The sequence below is a fragment of the Anas acuta genome, chromosome 2, assembly GCF_963932015.1.
Source record: "Anas acuta chromosome 2, bAnaAcu1.1, whole genome shotgun sequence".
Lineage (NCBI taxonomy): Eukaryota > Metazoa > Chordata > Aves > Anseriformes > Anatidae > Anas > Anas acuta.
In genome coordinates this window covers 39,097,248-39,114,867 of record NC_088980.1, presented here as the reverse complement: position 1 = coordinate 39,114,867, position 17,620 = coordinate 39,097,248, and the positions used below count along the sequence as shown (strand labels likewise).

General features: G+C 35.5%; 1 long non-coding RNA gene across 2 annotated transcripts; it reads right to left on the bottom strand.

Moving 5' to 3' along the window:
- Positions 1 to 1,397: 1,397 nt before the first annotated feature.
- LOC137852539 (uncharacterized) lies at positions 1,398 to 17,376 on the bottom strand. 2 transcript variants are annotated; one of them, XR_011093918.1, is made up of 5 exons: positions 17,153 to 17,376; positions 16,663 to 16,739; positions 16,118 to 16,198; positions 3,237 to 3,338; positions 1,398 to 2,571 (listed from the first exon to the last, which is right to left on the bottom strand). It is a non-coding gene; the product is annotated as an uncharacterized lncRNA (long non-coding RNA). The 2 variants fall into 2 exon arrangements; XR_011093917.1 differs by having other exon boundaries at positions 17,167 to 17,372.
- Between the last annotated feature and the right edge of the window lie 244 nt (positions 17,377 to 17,620).

Genomic DNA, 17,620 nt, shown 5'->3' with positions numbered 1-17,620 from the left:
TGCTAACTTTCTCTTTATCAAATTTATTTATGATTTATGAAAGTAGATGCATCAGGGTAATAATGATAATAGAACCCGGCTTGCATACTGAAAAAGAAACTTCAGTGAAACCAATATTTAGAAGTTTTAAATTAGATCAAGCTATTCTGAGTTTTATTGTTGCTGTGTTTTGTTTTTTTTTTTAAGTTTTCAAATATAAAATTCCAGGTGATTTTTTCCCCAGTCATATTTCAACTGTTCCAAAGTGGGAGGGGGAGGCTAAGAGGCCTTTTTTGAAAAAAAGTCACCTTTTTTTCAATACTTTGGTAGCTCAATATACAAAGGGGCTATGTTGGGCCCCATGCTAATGTTCCCCTTTTACTCCTATTTCTCCCAAAGTTGCTGGCCAGAAATGCTGTCTGTAAGCTATCATTGAGCCTTTGAGCCTAAAACAATGATCTGCTATCAAGTTTCAGACTAAGCAAAAACAAATGTACATCTCAGAATGCATTTGGAACTGTTCAAATAAAATCTATGCCACGACAGTATTAGGAGAGTGGTAAGACCTTTAAAATATGATATATTTAATATTCATAAACCCTCTTGCACTTCAGTTTTCAGAACACTATTTTATTGCATATGGCAATATTATACCAATATCCTTTCATGTGCTTGCTTATTTGGCTTGTGAGGAAAATTACTGCACTAATGTATTACATAAAATATTGGTATTCACTAATTCATACAACATAAGCCAACAACCTTCATGATTTTAAAGTAAGTTCTAAAGGAATAAACAAATGCCCACAATTCTAGGAGAAACTCCAAATTTTTTGAGTGTTACTTTGTGATCTCAAGCTGGTTATTTTCTGCTGGCAAAAATAAGTCTGAGGTAAATGAGTGATATTGACTGCCTTTTCAACAGTTATTTGTCCTTGTTGGACATCAATCTCAAATTCTGTGTTTCTATATATTACTGTAAGAGGAAAAGTATTTTTTAAAAACAACCAATATACAAAGCCAACTATTATCTGTTTTCAGGGTTTCATAGATGAGAAAACAGTAGAATAAGTAGCCTGTTGATCCATTTATAGTTGGAGTCAGGTAACAATAAGATGACTGAAGTTTAGTGTGGGGAAACCCAACAATAAGATGGTGGGCTGGAGGGAAAAAGGCAGATGAAGATGGATTTCTCGAAGGCTTTCTTACTTCTGAAAATATCAGTTATTAATTTCAAAGCTCACAGCCTAGCTTTGACTGTGAACAATAACTTGCTATTAGATAACAGTAGAATAGGAGAGGATTTTTCCCCATACAGGAATGTCCAAGAGGTTGCAGTTGTTTCTTTCAGCTGTGAACTTTGCCACTTACTGTGACACACTCTACCACCAGACTTCAAAAACCACTTAAGGCCCAAAGCAGGTGTAGGAAGCAGTTTATTATCCTGTACCTCTCAATCAGAGCACCTTGGAGAACACAGAAGGTTATGATGCAAAATGGCACTGTAGTGCTCAGTGGCCACTTTTGCACTTTTGCCTGCTGTGGATAGAAAGACAAGAATCCCTTGGACACCAGCCTGTATAAAAGGTGGCTTTTCTACTGGCACTGCAGCATTTAATAGAGCTGTTTCAACTGGAATCTTGTCATGTCGAAAACCAAGGATCTATGAGAAGGATGCTCTTGGCAGAAATTTTTGGACTCTTCAATTTTCTCTGCCTACAGGCCCAATGACCTCCTGAGAGTCACAAATGGTCTGAGGCTCCTTAAGGGGGGAAAACAGATATATTTCCAGTTGTTGGTAAAATGCCTTCTTTTGAATTATTATTTTGTTGTTGTTGTTATGTGCATTGGCTTGCTGAGCTTTTAGTGTTTCTGGATGGTCTGTCTGTAAGAAACAAATTGCCAAGGCATGATTTAGCACCATGTTTATGAATGACATTTTGGGTTAGCTTTTCTGTATAGAGAAATACAAATAAATAAAATAATTGCAGATGCTACTTGCAATCTCATATTGGATTTACCACTGAATAATTCCATGCAGGAATGACAGAGTAAATACTGGGACATTTCAAACTGAATGTATAATTACCCATGTTGTTCTCACAGTTGCCTGTACTGAACATAAAAATATATAGCTTGGATAAGAGGACTCCAAGACACTTAGGCTTTATTTAGTAATTATGGTATGTCGGTATGTCATAGTGTCATAGCTGTTGGAAGCCTCAGTAAAAAAAAAAAAAAAAAAAAAAAAAAAAAAAAAAAAAAAGTAAGGCTTTGAATGAATTAAAGCCCTACACGCAGTACAGCAAAAATGGGGAAAATGGAAATTAAATTCTTCTGCACTAGCAAAAGGAAGCCTTCACTTTCCCATGTACTGGATGTTCCCCATGTTGCCATCTGTACAACACTCAGTAACACTATCCAGGTGTTTAGAATATTCCATGAGCTTTAGGGTTGAGTGGAACTTGATACTGAAAATTTACTATGTCGTGTGCAAAGAGCAGGAAAATTGAAATATATCTGATAGCTTTGCTGAATGAGAAACAATCCAGGCCTTGAGAAAATCTTCTTCAGCCTGAGACTGGCAAAGATCTGCAAAAGAAAGCAGGAGTGCTAGGCAGCAATCACAAGGCTCTTAACATAACTACTGCTGTAGATAAGGGTGAAAGGTGGCAGGACACTTAAAGTAGCCCAGCAAGCAGAGTCTAAAGGCAACCTAAGGCTGCTCTGGGCATTTGGAGAAGGGCAGGCAGCATCTACTGGGTGGCAATTTGGGGAATGTGGGGGCCAGAGGACCCCCATGGGGGCCAGACCTAGCTGACCTTCTTTACCAAGTGATCAAGAAAGCACAAAGAAGAATGTACATCTAATGGCAGCTTTTCATCTGTACTGAGGAGAACAAATAGAGAGGCAGCAAAACCCTACAGATGGCAACAGAAGAAGCCATGAAAAAATTAAGGCTGTGAGATCCGTAATAGAAAGGAGAGAAAGATTATACACAAGGTAAAAAGAAAAAAGGAAGAGTAAAGAAAAAAAAAAGTGAGAGAGAAAGAGGAAACTGATGGCTAGTGTGATTTTGATGGCAACAGTCCATTGATTTGAAAGAGCTGGAAAAGAAATGCTTTAAGATATATAAAGTGCTCTGAGCTCCTCTGAGGGCCTGAGCATGGTGAGTGTGATGTGTTTTGCTTCTGTCCTTCTGCCTACTGGTGGGAAGATAAACTATGAAGAGGCATGAGATAAAAGGAGCTACTTACTGTGCTAAAATGTGCAAAACCCGGGCCAGATCTCAAAGATTAAATGAAACAAATCAGCTTCTGTGGCTCAAACTGATTGCTGAATAGGAATGAAATGGTGCCCTGAAGGGAAAAATGAAGCAGTTCAATAACTCACTATTTCAGTCTGAAAAGCTTATAGAAGGTAAACAACATCCTGACATTGAGGCCATGGTAGGGAACAAAAATGCTACAAGAAATGAAATTTGCTATAGCAAGACATGTTCAATCAGAGTCTAAACCAGAAAGGAGTACTGTGGGCTGTGGTTTGCAGCACAAGTCAAAACAACATCAGCATTTGGAAAACAGGATTCACTGTCTCACCTTGTAACAGTTTGCAATGCTCTTCAGCAAGCCTTGTCAAGGAGCCTCTGTTGGAGAAGCCTCAGATGTAAGCAATTATTAAGTTTGGCATCCACTAACAGAGCAAGGTGGCCCTACATGAAGTAACAGCACTCAGAGAGGCATTGGCCTCCTGGATTTACACACCCTGAATGGGAGGAAGAAATGAGAAATGAGCTGGGAAAGAAATGAGCTGCTGGATATGCCCATTGGTTTGGAGTTTAGAATAATAAGCAGAAGAAATAAGCAGTAGTTTTCCTAAAACAAATCATGCTCTTTACTTCAGTGAACTTCCTCACTTTCTTAGATCTTTATCAACTCAGAATTCAATAAAACAATAATAATTATGGGGTAAAATAGCATATAGTCATAAATAGGGCTTTTCCTTGCTACAGTTATGAATGGAAATATCTGCAGAACATTTATGGCTGCTGGGCATAGCACAGCAGCAGCAGTCCCATGCTCTTGGTCTCTTCAATTAAATGTATTGAATTAAATTCAATAACAAATGTTAAATGATAGGTTAAAAAGATTCATTTATTTGGTGTCTTGTGTCATGGGCCTAATGGAAGAATACCTGTCAGTGCACTATTTCTTAACATTTGATATTCTGTATCTCTTGCCTTTCATAATTTAATTTTCTCCCATGAATGAAATGAGAACATAGGAAGTGCCATAATATACATGCTTGTTTTATTAAACCTATATTTTCATTTGCACAGAAAATTCACATATTGGATTAAGTGATTGCTAAAAAGAGCACGTCATAAGATGTAATAAGTATATAAAAGATAAACCATAATTTTTTAGTATATTAACAATAAATGGTTAGTTGCACTCTTCTAATCCTTTATACTTGCATTGTTTAATTTACTTGTAAGTGAAAACTGGTAATAAAATATAGTAAGATACTGCATTGAAGTTATAGTATGTTGATTTTTAATTAATAATCTTATAAAATATAAATTAGCATGGTTAGCAACTCACTTGAAATCTAATTAACTTGCCTTGGCTATCTTGTTAAATGGCTGCAATACTAAAATATTTTTTACAAGGTTAACATATTAATAAGATTGTGGTTATGCATTTCTGCTCATTTAATTATATTCCAAAACTTAGTTTATCCTTAGATGAGCATTAAACATCAATTCAATAAGCTCTGCTTTAGCAAATCATTTGATCACTGACATAATCAGATTTATTAATTCCAAATTCATTATTAAGTACTTTTAGACTTAATGTTCATTTCATATTTTACTGTCACAGTGTATAAAGACTTTTAAATATCTTCTAGATGTGTTTCAAAAAAAGGAAGAAATGAGTTGGTTGAGGAAGAGGGGACATTTGGTTACCTTTCCTTTCTTGGAGTAAAAATTAAGTAAGAAATTTACTGTCACATTTTGTGACAGCTGAATCTGAACCTACAGGTGAAGTGAATCTCTCATTATGAAGGAAAGTCTGGAAGTATTAGTTTCTTTAATGCCAAGAAAGCACAAACAATCATTATGAGTCTTACTCCCAGATTTTTTTTTTCCCTGTAAGAATCACTGAGCATAATTGTATTATGTTTACTGGGCAGATGAAATATTTTTTAAGACATTAAATAAATTCTGGTGTGAACACCTGGGGTCTCCATTTGAGATATGTGAATATGAAATAGTGAAGAAGCATATGAGTGACCTTCACATTTTTAAAATGTTATCATCATTTTAAAGAGTTAAATTAAATGAGCGAGCATTGTACTAAGGTGATTATATTCTCTTCCTCCTCCCTTTGAGACTGATTACAAGGGATCCTCTGCAGTCTCACTGAAACTTAACAGGTTTCACGTAGCTCCAAGACTAGAAATGTTAAACCTCATAAATCATAATTTAATCTTTCCTTGGAATTCAAATAGTAGAAGGTACTTCTCACGTTTCTGCAATTAATTTTTTCAGGGACATCCTGAACATTACTACAGATAAAGATATAGTCTAGAACATTTATTCCATAGCCCCTAACCACTTTCAGTGAACAAGAACAAAAGAAACATACAAAAACTTATCTTTTTTAGTTAATGGAGCTGTGCTAAGTTTTCCTCAAGAGATGAGAGGATCTTTTTAGTGAGTACTACATGTATAACCATCTATTATTTTGTAACAGGTGAACCTGGCTTACATGGTTTCTTTCATCTCAGTACAGCTCTGCCAATGTGCTTCATGGATAATTAACTAATAATTTTTCAAATTTTTTACTTTGGATGATGGTTTTGTCCTCAATTACACACACAAAATGTACATGTAGAGATACTTGCTTAAAAATGTAACTCCATCAAATGTTAGCAAATGTGACTCTGTGCATGAACAAGAAATAAGTGAAAAAACAGGAAAACTATCCCATAAATTTAATTTTAAATGTCATTTTTAGTTCTGTACCAAGAAACCTTTTACAGCTTTATGAAGGATGATCCTCAAGCAACTGTTTAATAAAAATAACCATTTAAAGCTGAAGGAATTTTCCATTAGAAATTATCTACTTTCTGAAATTCCTGAGGATGATTATTTTCTATTTTCAGAATCAATCTCAAACATTTCTGTATCTTTTAAGAAAACCAGACAAACACATAAAGAATAATGTTATTCTTAAATTTTACTTTCAGTTCTTGCATATAAGTAACTGTGACTTGTGAGGAACAAGATAAATATAAGCTCATAAACAATATTTTTTTGATATTACTGCATAATAAAAATGCTATACATAATTCTTGTGCAGTTCATCTAGAAAACTTGATTAAAATATCCTAGAGAAGGAAAAGTATGATGCCTAAAATTCTATGGGATTACATGAGAATGCATTACCTAAATTCCTCTGTAGCACTGATTTCCATGAAGAAAGAAATGGGTATTGGTTGACTGTGCCATTGCCATAATTTTGTGCAGACAGGTCATGTGGCTGTATGATGGATGGATCTTTTATCCCGTAAAGACAAAGATGGTGAGCTCTAAGGGTTTATTCTCTGCATTTAATAACAATGGGAGCTGAAAGGACATATCCCTCAGTAAGTAGATCACAGACCATAACTCCTGATTCATATACATTGAGCATGAGTATCAATGTGTTCCTTCCACAGTGGTAAACAAATGTCATGCAGAAAATAACTAAGTAAATAAAAAGTGGAGATAGAGGTAGCCAACAATATGATAAATCTTGGACCAAAACAATCTTCATTCCATCCCAAAAGTGTGGGTTACTTCACATGGACAATATTGATGTGTTATATTTACAGAGATTTCTTTATTTCAATACTTTTTGCATCTGTAAAGGCCAGACATACCAAGCAGAAGAAGGCATGAAGTGGAGACAGCTCAGAATATGCAAGAGAGCTCAGAGACAGCTCAGAATATGCAAGAAGTTGCAGTAGGGAATCAAGCTTGGGCACTGAAGACACTACCAGTCCTCAATGAGCCAAAAGGAAGCTTAGGTTTCTGTTCAGATCAGCAACATGTAATTTCCTCTGGCTTCATTTCATTTAGTGGTGTGTAGCCAGTTGATCTCTGACTTTGTACTGCAGGTGAACACAATTAACTCAATGTGTTACAATCTTAATGTGTGCTCTGAGCTCTATTAGTGTGTTTCATTATAACTCCTGAAAGATATGTCAATTAAATAAATTAGTACTGCAGAGGAACAGATATGTTTCAGAACCAAAAATAATGAACTAATGTAGGAATTTTAAGGCCAAAGAAATTTGGCCCTTGTTATGCTGAAAGAATGGACATGTACTTCATATTGAATAATTAGAGACTACACCCTGTGAGCATGAATTTGCTGGGATGAAAGACTATTTCAGTGATAACATAAAAAACACTTCATTGTATGTCACTTAAATTAGAGAACCAAATAGTTATAAATGATATGAAATTTAACTTTGCCCATCTGTTTTTAGTCAGCCTTTCACCATTTACATCTGTCTTATGGGACATGTCAAGTTTTTCATTCTTTACTCTTTTTTTTTTTTTCGAGTCCACAAACTAAAATAAACTTGTTTTGTTATTTTCTGGAGATTATCACAGAATCACAGAATGTTAGGGATTGAAAAGGACCTTGAAAGATCATCTAGTCCAATTCCCCTGCTAGAGAAGGAACACCTAGATCAGGTCACACAGGAAGGCATCCAGGCAGGTTTTGAATGTCTCGAAGTAATCATGTAATCAAAGTACTTCAGGATGCAGCAAGTACTTACTTTTATCATAAAACAGATTTTCAGGATTAGTTTTAGAAAGGAAAAAGAATAAAATAATAATAATAATAAGGTGTGAGCTTTCCACCAATCGAAATCCCATCTGATTAATCATAGAAACATAAAATCATTAAGGTTAGAAAAGACTTCCAAGATTATCTAGTCCAACCATCCCCCTACCACCAATACTACCCACTACTTTCATGTCCCTAAGTACTACGTCCAACCTTTCCTTAAACACCAGTTTAAGGAAACACTTGTTTCCTTAAATACAGTGACTCCACCACCTTCCTGGGCAACCCATTCCATTGCCTAACTGCTCTTATTGAAAATAAATTTATCCTCATTTTTATCCTGAACCTCCCCTGGCACAACTTGAGGCCATTCCCTCTTGTCTTATCACTAGTTATCTGTGAGAAGAGGTCAACACCCAGCTCCCCACAACTTCCTTTGAGGGAGTTGTAGAAAGCAATAAGGTCTCCTCTGAACCTTTTCTCCAGACTAAACACCAGCTCCCTCAGCCACTACTCATAAGACTGTTCCAGACCCTTCATCAGCTTCGTATCCCTTCTCTAAACATGCTTGATGGCCTTGATGTGCCATTGATCATGCAGTGAGGGGTCCCAAACTAAACACAGTACAGGAGGTGTAGCTTCACCAGAGCTGCGTACAGGAAGAAAATCACCTCCCTGGTCCTACTGGCTACACTATTCCTGATACAAGCCAGGATGCCGTTGGCCTTCTTAGCCACACGGGCACACTACTGGCTCATGTTCAGGCAAGTATCAACCAATACCCCCAGATTAAGGAAGGAAAAAAGCAGCTGCTTTTGTGAATAATCTTCATATGTTCACTTTTTCATCCAAAACATGTGCTGGTCATAAAATGTGTTTTCAAAATAAAATGTGTTAAAACAAAACAAAAAGGGCTGCCCTATCTCTGGTCCACATAACCTTAGAGAAAATAAACGGGAGTAAATAGTTCTTTAGAGATTAAATACTCCAGAGTAAATTGTTCTTTAGAGATTAAATACTCCTCTACCTTTTCAAGAAATTTACTCTTTACATGTTTCTCTACCTAATCATAATGTATGTAGTAGACATACTATTTGGTATGAATGAAGGGATAAGTGTCTTATCCTAAAGATATCATGAGCTCACACATATTTTCAATCTCAGCTAGAATCTATCCTTCCCATGCTTCCCACTTCTGTAAGAAGCCCAATTAATTTAACTAGTCTGATGATGAAACTAACTATTGGGTACATGATAACATACATGACAATCTGAAAAGCAACTAGCCTGCCTGTTTCTTTGGAACTCATCTCCAAGGTTTAATTTTTGAACATTCTAAAATTTCTACCCTAGCAATTATAACTGTCAAAGATAATGAGTTAAAATGCCATGAATAATATGTATAGGTCCTTTAAGGTAAAAAATCATCTTTATAATTATTTATTAAATAATCACTGTGAAGAGAGCTCAATCTGAGAAAAGATTCAAGTCTAAAAGGAAAAAAAAATGCTGATACATAAAAAAGCATACAGATCACATAAACACAAAATATTACAGTGCAGAGGAAGACAGAAATGCAATGGGAGTTCAGATTGTTTCATCTGTGAGTTCTTCACTGGCCACAGAACAAGGTGGAACCAAACAGTAGTAATTAGGTCACATTGTTAAGAGGATAATAAAAGAATAGTTCAAACTAGTAGAGACAAAATCAAAAAGGCCAAATTCCAAAATAGACGCATTTAGCAAGATAGGAGTAACAAGGACCACTGTAGAAATGCATTAATAATAAGAAGCAAGAAGACCAAGGAAAGTGTTGGCCTACTTTCTCTGTGAAAAAAAGGAAGGTAATTGCAGGTGATATTGAGAAGAACAAAATGTCACAGTCTTTTCTGAGACAATCTTCACTGGAAAGGTCAATTTCTCACTAGATGATTACTGTAGCTGATAGGAGGGAAAAACAAGCAAGATCTTCAAGTAGAACAGGGAAGACAAAACGTAAAGAGTATTGGAATAGTCAGGGGGTTGTCAGATCTCTGAGAACAACCCCTTCCCCACAGGAAAAAGGACTTGGGGCTGTCCCCAGCCCAGTCTGTTCACCATTGTATTAAAAAAAAAAAAAAAAAAAATGAAAAAATGGAGGGGAGGGGAGAGACAGTTTCCTTTGGAGCAGAAAGCAGAGGAGCAAGGCAATTACAGATTAGTCAGATTTAAATCCATTTCCCAGAGCAAATTTGAAGCAAAGAACTGAGCTATTTGTAAGCCTGGAAAATAACAGACAAATAACAACCAGGATTGATTTGTTATGAAAAATCATGTCAAATAATGTAATTTGCTTTGTCAGATTAATAGATCCTGCTGATAGTAAAGGAGCAGGAGATTTCTTGGGGTTTGTTGCCAGCAGCAAGGCTTTGATGCTATCTCAACAAGATAGAAAAAAGCTTTAAAAAAAAGATTTAAAAAAGCTTTTGGAATTTGTGCAAAACAAGTTGGATAGCGATATGCAAGGAGTAGTTATCTACCAATTCTCTGTGAAAATGAAAAGAAGGTATCAGACGGGGCTCTGTAGAATCTACTGCATCTACTTCTATCCAATACTTTCACTAATGAAGTGCATGATGTAACAGAAAATAGGTTTGTTAAGTTCCAAGATGACATCAGACCGGGACAGTAAGTGTATTGGAAGACAAGATTAGAATACGAAAGGGCAATTCATGATAAATTCAAGAAATAAGCTTAAAATACAGGCTGAAAATCAATAATGAAGTGTGCAATGAAAATCAATTGAATAATAAAAGACATGGGAACAACCAGTTAAGGATCATTTCTGAAAATGGTCTAGATTTAGAGAAGAGCACAAGCTGAATCAAGAAGCTATTGCTGCTATAAAATAAACAAATCTATGTGTATATATATATATATATATATATATATATATATATATATATATATTAAAGAATTTATCTGCAAGAAACCTGGACAAAGCCTATCCTTTTATTTTGGTTTAGGGAAGCTTCAGCTATAGGGATATGCAATTTAGGGCATTCCATTTCCAAAAGATGTTCACCATTAAGGACAAGGAAACCAGAGAGCAGTAGAAATGTTCAGATATCAAAAAATATGATCTGTTGGGAAAATACTTGAGTAATGTATTTGAAAGATAGGAAGAAGTAATGACACAAATGATACTATAATTTCAAGTGTATAAAGAGCTACTAAAAAGAAGAAAGCAACATCTGTTTTCAACAACCCTTGTGAATAGAACAAGAAATAATGGACTTAAATGGCAACATAAAAGACAAAGCCAAATAGTAGGAAACATCACTACAGTGAGGGTAGTGAGAGAGTTGAAATAGATTGCTGAAGGGCCTGGGGTGTTCCATTGCTGAAGTTCTTTGAGAACTGGGTAGACAAATTCCTGTAAGGAATGACCTATCTACCAGCATATGGACTGGTTGCTCTCTTGAGCTTCCTTCACTTTCCTCTGCAATTTCCCTGTAGGCAAATCATTATGAATATTCCATATTTTACATTGACTCTGTTGGAACAAGATATGAGGAAAACTGGAGCTTCTAAAGCCTCAGGTCTGGACTCAAAGCAGTGATAGGTATAAGCCAAAGACTTATGTTTCCCAATGTTTCTCTAAAATGTCTATCTTAAGCAAAGTTTTCCTCAAGGAGGATAATGAAACCACCTAGGGCTTTGAACTTTGGTTGTTTAGGGAATTTAATCTCCTTTCACCCTACCCTTGCACCCAATGGGTATTGTCCATGTCTATATAGCCTATGTATACACAATAACATATGATCTCTCTCTCTCTTACTGTGTTGTGTGTATGCATCATATATATACCAAAATGTACATACGTACACTCAAGTTTGTCCAAAGCACAATTCAGAGTCATTAAATCATCTTTTTCTCCAGTGATTATAAAGCAAACATATATAACATCATTTATTAATTTAGATAGCTATATTTGACAGTGTAAGTACCTCCCCACCCCCAATATTTATTTAGCACTAAAATTGTCTGCAGGAGAAGTACATTTATGAGCACATGTGAGGTGACGAAATGTTTTCAATCCAAAATCTCACTTGTATATTATTTATTAATAGTAAAATAACCCTATTCAACATTCATGAATGTTTATGAGACAAATGTGGTAGGTCTTTCTTCTATACTAGGAAATGTGGTGGGAAATCACAGATCTCTGTGCCTCATGTGAATTAATCAAATTAAAATTCATAGGCAAACTGAGTCTGAAATCTGTCATAACAATTTCTAAGGACAATAGTTCTATGGCTTCTTCAAAAGAGAAATCATATTTTAAAAATAAAATTATTATTTATCACAGGTTTTAAGTCCTTCTCTTTTTTTTTTTTTTCTTTTTTTTCTTCATTTTTAATACACAAAGCCAATCAGATTTTAGGAGGCTGGTGCATCTGTCTTTATCATCAGTACATCCATGTCTGTCCAGCTCAATTTTCCATTGACTTGAATTTTTCTAAATTTCCTTTTCTGGTCATATAAATTCATGAAGGTTTGCTTACTGACCTTCCAGTCATTGAAGAATTTAGACGTAGCACACACTAAACTTAACTCCTCTGTTTTGTTATAAAACTAGGTTGTCCAAAATTTCCAGAAGTCAAATATACTAGAAAGAGACTGGTATGTTAATTGAGTATGTTGAAAAAACAACAGTGAAACAATGATTAGCTTGTGGACAAAGGAGGAATGTACATTCCTTCATGTGGTATAGCATTCCTCATTGTGTGCTTTATATAAAAACATATCCAAAAGTCAGTTGCAATTTATAATTTTCACCAAGAAAAATAATGATTGATGTAACATTTATTTTCCACATTGCTTAATTTCAAGAAGTCAGCTAAAGTCTGAGATGTCTTTCTGTCTTCATGTTTCCTAGGAAATGTAATTTTGTGTCACAGATATGACCATATCCTCTAGCCACCACAAACTCCTAAACCAGAAGGGAAAACACATTGTGACACAGACAATGTAGTCTAGGAGAAGCTGGCTGTAGAAAAAGGGTTTGATACAACATAGCAGTTTAAGAAGATAAATGTCAAATTCAAACTAACTCAAAATGAAATTTAATTTAACAAATACAATTTCAAAAAAATAAGATAGTATTAGTCTTAAGTTCTTTAGCAAAAATTCAATTGTACATTTATTAGCAAGGTTCACATGAAAAAAAAAAAGAAACCATTTTAATTAGGCTATACTTCGAAGAGAAAAAAAAAAGATTTCAAACATTTCAGTAATTAAAAGGGGAAAATAATGACAGCAAGACCTGCCTAGTATTATGTTGAGATTGTTTTATCAATAGAAAGATGGTGATGTGGCAAGATGAGGAATGAAAGTGACTTCTAAATATAGAATCTATGGTTAAAGATAGTGAGAATGTAACGCTAAGAGTTGTCCAGAGTGAAGGTCTTTTAAAATTATCAAAGAACTGAGATTCAGCTTGGACATTTTTCCAATGATAGAAAATAGTAAACCAGCTGAACTGAGAAGCAGAGACACTGATTGCAACAGAGACACTCCATATGGAGGCACTCCAATGGAGGCACTCCTTTCTCTTAGAAATGAGACAGAAAGGAGAACTCTTTTTTTCAAAAAAGGGTTGCTATGGAGGAATCATGAGAATTATGATCATGGGAATATAGAGGAATCATGAGAATTATTCCTGTACTTTGTTTAAATGCACTACTGAAGAATATTCATAAATTTCACTGAGCTTTGTTAAGCCATCTGAGAACCCAGCTCTACAATAGGAAGCCACCTCTTTGGCAATATCCATACTTACATGCCCAGATAGATGCCCAGTGCAGGAAGCAAAGTTAACCCAAGATTTTTACTAGTACATAGATACACTGAGTCATGCTGACAACTCAGGTTTAATAAAACTGAGAAGAATGTTATTGCATTCATCTCTTATGTTTTCCCATTTTGCTTTATGAATACAAAAAGGCTATCTTAATTGAATGAAAAATATACCTACATCTTGACCTTTCCTAAGAAAGTAATTCTTGATTTCCATTCACAAAATTTGGAGGAAAGAAAAAATATTTCTTTCATGTATATTTTTTCACAGTGCAAGAAGATACAGATTGGTGTGTTGGGCAGCATTAGAGGGGAGAAATAACGTGTTTGTGAGTGTGTGTGTGTTCTTCTAAAGGCAAAAGAGGAAGTTTAAATGTTTAAGGATAGACAAACCATCTTGAAAAGATACTTCTGCCATTTGCACATGGAGACCTACGTGAGCCCTAGCGGAAAACCAATTAAGACTCACTAGTGTTGAGTAAATTTTGGTCTCAAAAGCAGTTCAACATATTTACTAACATATTTACTGCACAGAATGACTTTTAATTTCCAACTCTGAAGCTGAATCGTCCTGTGTTAAAACCGAACTGTGATAAGATTACATAGTAATGTTGTTACACCATAATTAAGACAGTAAAGTGGAAAATAAATTTATGAATAGAAACTGGAGACTGTTAGAGCCAAAAATTAATGAGCTAAGTTGGAATTTGACTAGGACATGAGGATGTAAATGGTATGAATTATTTAATTACAGTAAACAGCTAAAATGCACTTCTCATTTAAGGGCTTCCATCTTTAGAGGGTCCCAAGAGCTTGACAGGGAATCTTTTTCTTATTCTACTAGAGAGTAAAGTGCTGTACACTGAATCAGCACATGTAAATCCTGAAAGAGAGCTCCGTCACTAGGCTGAACCTGCCTCAACCCAGTTACCTTTGGAAACAAGTAGAAAGGTCTCCTTTCACAAGGGGACACATTCCTATCTTGTATTTCATTTCTGAATCTTTTATTTTTTGGCTGCATATGGGGTTACTTAGGTGCCTCTTCTAAGCAAGGAAGCTATGGATCAAATGTCTGAATTCTTAACTTTAATTTTGAAGGGAAATACCTATAATCTTCTGAGAATGGACCTTTTCATCTTTTGAAAACTTAGGTACGGTGTGGAAATAAACAGAGAATTTGAAATTGTTCTACTCTACTGCACTACTCCTATTTATAAAAGGGTTATGTTGTGCCATTCTTTAAGTTATTATACTGCAAAGGTAAGAACATGTTGCTAGCAACTGATTTTTGATATAGGTCAAGGCTAACTGTACTGTTCCTAAAATCCTTCAAGCCCTAGTAAGGCAATTGTCTTCACATTTTGTGATAACTACCAGAAAGGTGGAAAGAACTAGGCTAGAATAGTGCAAGACATGGTGGGCATGAGATCACAGAATCATAGAATGGTTCAGGTTGGAAGAAGCCTTAAAGACCATATAATTCCAACCCCCCTGCCATAGGCAGGGACAACTTCCAGTAGACCAGGTTGCTCAAAGCCCTTATCCAACCTGGCCCCTTCCAGGCATGGGGCATCCACAGCTTTTCCACAGGAGCAAAGATGTGGTAAAACAAATCAATAAATACTGATGCACTTTGATCTATGAGACATTCATAGGTTTCTAATTTCATGCTTTTAAGCTCTTCTCCAAGTGCTGAAGATTGAAATTTACTCTTTTATAGAACCGCAGAACAGTTAAGGTTTGCTGGGACCTCTGGAGATTGCTTAGTCAGCCCCACTCTTCTCAAAGCTAAATCAGCTAACTGATTTTTGCCTCTACCAATGTCCAGGTTTCAGAGCTAACTAGGTGTAGACAAAAATTGAGTTTTGTTATATGAGCACAGGCTTGAACAAAGACTCTTGAAGAATACAAGTGAAAAGAGATCTCATAGAAAACACCAGAAACTCAAATTTACTGCTCAGGTGGCCACTGCCAGAGGAATGGGAATGTTTTGTGGTAGCTAGCTTTGATGGAGCCTGTTCCTATACCCCTCTGGTAATTATGGTCTACACAGTGTCCCTGTCAATGCTAGAGGTGGAGCAGCAGCCAGTGAGATTAACCAAAGTTTTGGCACAGCCAAAAGTCAATGAAAACAAGGTTATTTGGCTGTTCTGGATAGTCTGCTGCCCTGAGCAACTCTTTTACAGCCAATACCAGCTACAAACAGGGACAGTTAAGTAACTGTGAAAACAAAGTAAGTGTGGGTGTGGGGGATCATTTAAATGCTTACAGCACACAACCTGGAAAACTGGATGTTGTTAGTGCTTATTGATGCCTACAAACCACATGAGTGAGCCCCTGTTCTTTGCTGCAGTGAGGAATCTCACATTGATCATAAAACTGCAAAAGGGAGAAAGCAAAAAACTGGGATTCACATTGCCTTTAAAGGAGATGAATCATTCACCCACCTGGGTGGGAAGAGTTTCTTTCTCCTAGAGAGGTACACTGCCAGTCTTACAGATGGTACAGACCCATGGCTTCACCCTTTCCTGCAAAGGCAAACAACCACATATTTAGTTATGTTCTCATATGCTTAATGCATGTATTTGGTAATATCTTTTATTATATAACCAATAGAACCATTTCAAGTCTGAATTTATTTTGAAGCCTTAGATTTTCACATTGTAAACTGAAACCAAAGAAATTATATTTTCATTTTTTCATTTATCTGCAACTGGAAAGTGAAAAATTAGGAAGCAAATAAAATAAAATAAAAATTTAAATCAGTCACATCTCCAAAGAAGTAATTCAATTTATGTCTTTATTTCCCAAGCCGGTAGTTTGCTGCAAAAACTCAGTTCTTGATTAATATGCATCATTAATCATTTAAATAAAAGTGGACCCTTTAATTTCAATGAACAAACAATGCCATTTGACTGTTAATTCAACATTAGAAATTAGAAATCTTCAGACATGTTAGTTGACAGAATATGCTTAATGAAAATGAAAAAACCTTGCTCCAAGGGTCATCCAGTCATGAATATTGTTAAGTTAAGTTCTCCTTCTTTTTATCTTGCATACCTATATAAACTTTAAAAAAAAAAAAAAAAAAAAAAGATAAAAGCAATCTTAAAATAAGAGAAGTGAATAATGGTTCCGATAATTAGAATCTGAAGAAAGTGAGACTTCAGAAAGGCAGCAAGATGACATGTCAGTGCATGCCTGACTCTTCTAGTCATCAATGAAAATTTTGCAATTACAATGTAACTTCTTAAAAATACAAGAAATATAAACATTCAAATATGTTTTGTCTTCTTGATAAAAATTACTTTCCATAAGAATTAATGCTAACTCTTAGAGTTCTGTACTATAGGAAAGATACCACACACTAATCAGGTATAATGATTGTAGAATTATTTTTTAGAAGTGGTAAATATAGAAAGGTTATAGACTAAGCCAGAACTCTTAGATTCAGGTCTGTATACAGATTTAGCACTACTTACATAAAAAGGATTACCTCATCTTTATATCAGCTCAGAAATAGACCAGAGAGTACTTTTTGAAGAGCAGTTTTAGGGAGTTAATTCAGCTTGTAATCAATGTTCTTCCAGTTTTGACTGCATCTGAAGAAAACAGCCCAGATGGTAAGACAAAGTACTCAAGGACTTTCTCTTTTTCACTGTCAGGAATACTGGTGATTCAGGTAATATATTGTCCTCGGCCAGGGTTCATGTAAACAGACAGTGTTGATGGGTCAAGCTGATAGTGGAACACTGCAGTCCTAAAGTCACCAAAGCTAGGTGATTGCTCTTTGTCACTGAAAATCCTCAGATGGACTGAAAATAAGAATCCTCTGGACTTTGATTCCATTCATAGTTGATGTAATTACATCAGCTAATTATGTTGGTGTAAATAATTCAATGGAATACAGGACTGTATATCTCTCAGCCTTTTTAAGTGTTAGGGATTTT